Genomic DNA, 7902 nt, shown 5'->3' on the forward strand with positions numbered 1-7902 from the left:
AGCTGTGGCTGTTACGTCACTGGCGGTGGAGGAACGGAGTTCGAGGATTGGCTGCTGACATTTTACAATTAATTATTATTGGGGAAGTTCCATGAACATAAAATAAAAGTGTTAATATTTGTAAACATTCTAATGTTTTCTTGTTATGTCAATTTCGATTTTCATTTTCTCTCTCTCTCTCCTGTTCATCCTTATGTAGCCCTTGGCTGTATTTATAAATCTTTAAAGCAATAATGAATATAATTAAATAAAATAATCATCAAATAAAATGGCCTGACTCTAATTTTTTTTTTTTTTTTAAACAATACTGTAGCATTGTGTTGAAATGTAAGTAAAGGTGAAAACTATTTTGGTTTTATTACTGTTTTTTATTTCAGTGGTTTTTATTTTATTTTAAGCATAATCACTTATATTTTTTTAAATATAATATAAATACAATTATAAAATAAATCATTATAAAATACTTTATTCAAAATCCAACATAAATATAAATAATAATATATTTTGTGATTGAACATTTCATTCATAATAAGAAAATACTTTATAAAATTTACTGAAATTAATATTAATGATAACGTGAAGAAGAGAAAGAAGAGAAAAATAGAAAATTAATATTCTTTTATCACTTCCGTTCTTCATTTAATGAATCCACCAAACACTGCATTTGATGCCAGGATGAATAAACAGTATATCATTTTTTGGTTGCAGTTTTGATTTATAGTGTCATGAATTACCCTAATGACCAAACTGGTTAATTGCTAGTACACTTATTGCATTGTGTAGCATTAAATTCATATACATCGACCTTCCATCAGTAACTAATAAGTGAGCTCAAAACATCAATAATTAAAAGCAACGACTCAATACTCCGCATTCAAAGACTTTACGAAGTCTTACCGCATTAGACTGCCTTTCCATATGTATCAGGCTATTTATAAGCTTTATTGTAGCGTGAAGTTTGTGGTTGGGCAAATATGCTGCTAATTGTCACATTGCTTCTCAAAAAGCAGATGGAAGGAAGTTTACTACTGTGGTCAACTTTACACTGCCTACCGGTAATCACTAAACCCGAAGTGTGAAATTCTGAACCTATGACTTTCTCTTCAGCTATGCAGGATCTTCATCCACCACCTGCCATGGGACGTTACTGCTTTTTTTAAAAAAGGCCCCGTGAGCGTGACACATTTGACAGATATTCTGTGGTGAGTCTTTTTTGAGTGGAGGATGCTTATCATGATATTATGAAAAAAAAAAAAACATTTTTAAAATGATTTGGTCAATGTGTCATTTTAACAATAGGTTTGTGGTAATGTGATAATGTGTTGTTTATTTGTCGTCCTCTTGTGTTTGCGCCACAAAGTTCATATACAGAACAGCTATTTAAAGTGTCCCAACGCCACCTAGTGGTGACCTAGTCCTGGTTCCCCTGTTCCAGATTTATGAACTCATCAATAAAAGGTGTGATCTGCTGTTTGACACCTGAGTGAGTGGAGGGAGGACACCACAGATAATCTACAAAACTGAGCCGTATAGATTTACTACCCACTCTAACTTAGTCTCATCTTTTATTTATGACCTAAGGTCAATAAAATCCAGGTTAGTGCTGACCTGGTCATTCTCCTACTGTTAAACCTCATTGACGACTGATCATTTAAACCTGCCACGGTTCATTTGGAAAGGGGCTCTTAGCTGTTGTGCACATTAGCAGCTGTAATTTAACTATTCTCTTGACATCAGTATATGTTGTGATGAATGACTGCTGACATGAAGGGATTTATGATTTTATTGCATTTTATGATTTTTAATGCCTTAAAGAAATACACAGATGACTTTTCAGTCACACTATAGATCTGAATCAAATGTAAAGAAAATAAAAAATAAAATAAGACACGGTTTCTCTTGCGAAAAGCAACCTGGATTTATATTCCTCCACCTTGGGCCGTCTCAAAACTATAATATATTGCGAATTGGATTTGACAGTGTTATTGCAGGAAAGTTTTAAAAGGGTAAATACAGAGCTGCATTTTAAAAACTTTACTTTTAGAGATACATTCAAACCAGTTTTACAGCACTTAAGCTGATTAGTTCACCCAGCTGGCATTGTTTTCCTCTGGGTCATATGACCGCTCACAACTCCATTTCAGATTCATTTCATAATCATAATAATATTGATTTTAAAACCTCATCCGTGATAGACAACATAACAGGTTTTGTGATGTATTCAAATCAAATAATCTAATTTTTTTTATTTTGTTTTAATGCAATGAAGTTTTGGGTCCCTTGTGAAAAAGCACACTTATATATTGTGTGTGTTGTTTTTATTTTTTTCCTTCATTCACTCAGCATAGTTGGTTATTTATCCCAGGAGGCACACGTCCTGCTTTCTTTATATTTTTACAAACAGCATTAGTCACTAAAATCACTCCTTTGTTCATTTAGTAGGTCATTGTCCTGAAAACCTTTGCAAAACAAACCAATTTTACCCCCAGGTTCAACAAACAAAGTTATCTAAAAAAGACAACACAGACAAAATACATTTATTTCCTTTAAAACAATTGAAATTTGGACAAAAATTTAGGGCATTTCCCTGATTAAAGTTTTCCATGCAGCTGAATATATAGTGCACAGGAGGTACACAGTTTTTTTTTAGTGTTTGTTTCTACAGTGACGATGATTCAACTGTGCTGCCCGTGGAAATGAACACCTGGTGGTGGATGGCTGCTCAGACAGTTCCGTTCTGTGTCATTTCTGTTCAAACAGCTGGGATTTTAATGAACTTGACTGGGTTTGTGCTTTCTGAGTTGAGATATCTAAAAAAGGTGAGGGTCTGTGACTCAGTGCAATGTTTCGTGTTTATTAACGTTACAGTATTTGTAACGTTACACCCTGCTGAAAAAACCAACATATGCTGGTTAGGTTTGTTTTGATGCTGGGATACTGGTTTATGCTGGTCCTTTGCCAGCACATGACCAGCATAAACCAGCAAAGGACCAGCATAAACCAGCAAAGGACCAGTATAAACCAGCAAAAGGACCAGCATAAACCAGCAAAGGACCAGCATAAACCAGCAAAAGGACCAGCATAAACCAGCATAAACCAGCAAAGGACCAGCATAAACCAGCAAAAGGACCAGAATAAAACCAGCAAAAGACCAGCATAAACCAGCAAAGGACCAGCATAAACAAGCAAAAGGACCAACATAAACCAGCAAAGGACCTGCATAAACCAGCAAAGGACAAGCATAAAACAGCAAAGGACCAGCATAAACCAGCAAAAGGACCAGAATAAACCAGCAAAAGGACCAGCATAAACCAGCAAAGGACCAGCATAAACCAGCAAAGGACCAGCATAAACCAGCAAAGGACCAGCATAAACCCAGCAAAGGACCAGCATTAACCAGCAAAAGGACCAGAACAAACCAACAAAGGACTAGCATAAACCAGCAAAGGACCTGCATAAACCAGGAAAAGGACCAACATAAACCAGCAAAGGACCAGCATAAACAAGCAAAAGGACCAGCATTAACCTACGGAAGTTCTAAGCGGCCATCCATTATAATTTTTTTCCTTTTTGTTTTCTCGTTATAACGACTTAATTTTCTCGTTATCTCGACATAACGAAGTTCGTTTTCTCGTTATAACGACTTAATTTTCTCGTTATCCCGACATAACGAAGTTCGTTTTTCTCGTTATAACGACTTAATTTTCTCGTTATCTCGACATAACGAAAGTTTGTTTTCTCGTTATAACGACATGAAAGTTTTACTGTTGCTATAGTAACGAACTCAACTTTGACAGGCATCTGATGGACAGCCATGCAGGCGCTCTTACTGTAGCCTATATTTCAGCAAATTTTGCTTCGCCTAGGTAATAATAACGTCTACAATACTGTATAAATAAAGGCTGATCAATCACTGTTGATTTTTTCCAGAGACAGTACAACGAAAGTTTTTTTTTTTTTTGTAATCAACATGTTTAAATGGCAACACCGCGCCATTAGAGCTGCTTGGATTAAACTCACTTTTAATTTTCCCTTTATATGAAATAAAATTATATATAATTTGTAATTTGTAGTAGTCATTATGTGGCAGATATCATGTGTGTTATAAGCTTCTGTTTGAAAAGAGCGTTCATGTGTACGTGTAATGTATGTGTGTGTGTAAAAAAAACCCATTACCAATAAAGATTAGTAATAAGGAAAAGAAGCACATATGGATTTTACATATACATCACATTTCTCATCAATATGGTTAACAATAAAGATTAGTAATAAGGAAAAGAAGAACATAAGCCTACATCGTTATCCCGTCCTACTGTAGATACACAGAACATCTCCGCTTATTAACTACCTAATCATTAAATTAAAATTAAATTTAAAATGAATCATGAGCCTAAAAGAAGCACAAATATAATATATATTGGTGCAAACAGAATACAGTGATGTCAACCTTGGTTTTGATAAGCAGTTATTGATGAAACAGAATGCGTTGGTGAAACTCATGCATCTAGCAGGAACTTAATACACTAAATATTCATATTGATTCAAGCATTTAAACATTTATGAATTAATTAAATGTCAGTAATAAACAAGACTGCACAAATTATAGCGATCACGAGAAAGGTCCGCGTACAGTAAAGTGGATAGTATACAGCACCCCATCAGTTATATTCAGGTCTATAGTGCCACCTGCTGGCGCAGTTTTGTAAATTCTTAGAGAAAATTAAGTCGTTATAACGAGAAAAACGAACTTCGTTATGTCGAGATAACGAGAAAATTAAGTCGTTATAACGAGAAAACGAACTTCGTTATGTCGAGATAACGAGAAAATTAAGTCGTTATAACGAGAAAACGACCTTCGTTATGTCGAGATAACGAGAAAATTAACTCGTTATAACGAGAAAACAAAAAGAAAAAAAATTATAATGCATGGCCGCTTAGAACTTCCGTATTAACCATCAAAAAGGACCAGAATAAACCAGCAAAAGGACCAGCATAAACCAGCAAAGGACCAGCATAAACCAGCAAAGGACCAGCATAAACCAGCAAAAGGACCAGCATAAACCAGCAAAAGACCAGCATAAACCAGCATCCCAGCGTCAAAAACATACCTAATCAGCATATGCTGTTTTTTTTTTTTTTTTTTTTGCACTATAAATAAAATTCAAAGGATTTCTTTGCGATTAAAGACCTTTACAAGTCTTTTTCAGACTATTTTAATGTTCGAAATGATTCACAAATCAGATTTTACGAGTCTTGAATCGAACTCGTGCTCTATGAACAATTAACACTTCCGGTCATGTCCAAGAGTCGATTCAAAGAGAAGCTGCATATGATGTTCTCTAAAAACCCAAACAAATTCTAAAATAACTAAAAAAAGAAAATTCTTTCACCCCTAAACTTCTGGAGTTCTTAATTTTTATTAAATTTTAATTATTAGGCTTCATTTTTTTTTTAATCTATGGACACTTTTAATAATAATAATAAAAACAAATCTAATTCAAGGATGGTATCACTTCTGACGGTCCACCAGGTGATTCTGCAGGGGGTGCTAATGTTCCTTTAAAGCATTATACAGATTTAAATATAGGCATTTTTCCTATCAAATGTAGGCTATCCTGCAAGGCTTTCCCATTATTTATGTAAAAATGAAAGGAAATATTTTCAGATGTTTTTAACGTCTTCATTGTGCTTATGATAGCCTATATATATGAAGACATAGGCCAGAATTATCAACTAAAACGAAATCCATAAAAAAAAACTTGCAATAAAAAGAAATATACAAAAACTTATTACACAATTATATATATATGTATATGTATATATATATATATATATATATATATATATATATATATATATATATATATATGTATATGTATATATATATATATATATATATATATGTATGTACATGTATACGTATATATATATACGTATATATATATATATATATATATATATATATATATATTCTGCAAAAAAAAAAGTGAAAGTTGTGACATTTGTCAAGTATGGTAACCCATACTCGAAATTGGTGCTCTGCATTTAACCCATCCAAGTGCACACACACAGCAGTGAGAAATGAACACACCGTGAACACACACCCGGACCAGTGGGCAGCTATTTATCCAGCGCCCGGGGGGAGCAACTGGGGGTTCAGTGCCTTGCTCAAGGGCACTTCAGCCATGGGTATTGAGGGTGGAAGAGAGCGCTGTTTATTCACTCCCTCCCACCTACAACTCCTGCCAGCACCGAGACTCGGACGTTACAAGTCCAAGTCTCTAACCATTAGGCCACAGCTGCCCCCTTATATATATGTGTGTGTGTGTATATATACACATGTATATATACTTATATATATATTACACAATTACTAAAATCGAAACTAAAAATGAAATGAAAACTGAAAATCTAAAAATAAAAAATGATAAAACTATAATAGTATCTCAATGAAACTAAAACATAACATTGATATAGGCTAATTTAATAAAAGAATAAAAAAATTCATTTCATTAGAGGATCGATGAGCCACTGAAATGTATAGCAAAAGAAAAAGAAATGTTTTGATGTTCAATACACAGTCCAAATACTCACTATTGGAGAATGAATAAGCATTGTGATTCATTTCTCTCCACTTTATTTCGGTAACCATGAGCTTATTTCTGGCTGCTCTTTAAATACTGCATTATTAATTGCTGTGGGTTCAAGGACTGTGCCTTTTTTGAACACAAATAAAGTAAGTCTTAAAATGACCACACAGAGGTTAAAGCAGCCCAAAAGAGCTTTAAACAAAGCCCTAAAAGCCATTTAATCAAATACTTTTTATTACCAGAAAGCACTGTTGTGAGTCTCTATCACAAATAAAGATGTTGAACAAACCAGACAGATAAAATCAGCTTGTTTTATATGAAATTTTCTTTAATGTGCACAGCATTATGTGAATTTACAGTAAAAGCAAGGAAAAAGAATTTTCATATAAAAATATGAAGAAAAAAACGATCTCATCTACAGAGGCAGACTCTTTGAAGCAAACGCGTCACAATAGATACTAAGACAGCAGGCAGACGAACAGGTGACCGAATCAAAGCAAGTAGACAAAAGGTGAGAGAAGTGAGCTTAATATCAGTACAAAATACTATAAACCCCACATAAGCAGCAGCCTCTGATGCTGGAAATGTTAGTTTGCTGCCCGTCCCTGCCAGTGTGTGTTTGTGTGTGTGTGTGTCTGACAGTGAATAAACAGAAAAGCAGACAGTTTTGTTTACGGGACAAAACTCCAAACCAAATGATTTCACTTCGTCCTGCAGAAACAACATGTAAAAAAAATGCAAAAAACAAGTTCTTCATCTTCAAAGACTGCAAATAAAGTTTAAGTATATGTTAAGGCTTTGATAACATGCTTAAAAAGTTCAATCTTCACAACCTGCTAGAAGACCTCGCTAGGTTATCCTATAGTTGCTAGCTTCATGTGACGTCTCTCTGGAAGTTGTAAAGACATTTTCTGCCACTCAAAAAGCTGTTGCCATGATGGCCGCTTCGAAGCGTTACATGTCAGGGCCAGGAACAGTCTCTTTGTTAGTATATGCTGAGCTGGCAAAGGGTTCAGTGAGGGCACCTCTTGCCCCGTGTTTGGGCCGTCCACCATATTCAGTGGCAACATGCAGTGTGACGGGCAGTCTTGACATCAGCAGGGCCACGCCTACTTTTTTAAACTCTAAAATTTGTTCGGTTTCCCCCGAGCCCGATCCTAAAAACAAACATAAAACTTTTGGATCACATAAACCCCAGTGATGATGACACCATAGGGTGATAGTACCCAAATGAAAGGATGCACATAGCAAAACTATAAGAATCTACTTTATATTGTTTACACACCACAATGGAACTATTTTGGAACAGCTG

This window comes from Cyprinus carpio, chromosome B25 (assembly GCF_018340385.1).
Source record: "Cyprinus carpio isolate SPL01 chromosome B25, ASM1834038v1, whole genome shotgun sequence".
NCBI classification, from domain to species: Eukaryota; Metazoa; Chordata; class Actinopteri; order Cypriniformes; family Cyprinidae; genus Cyprinus; species Cyprinus carpio.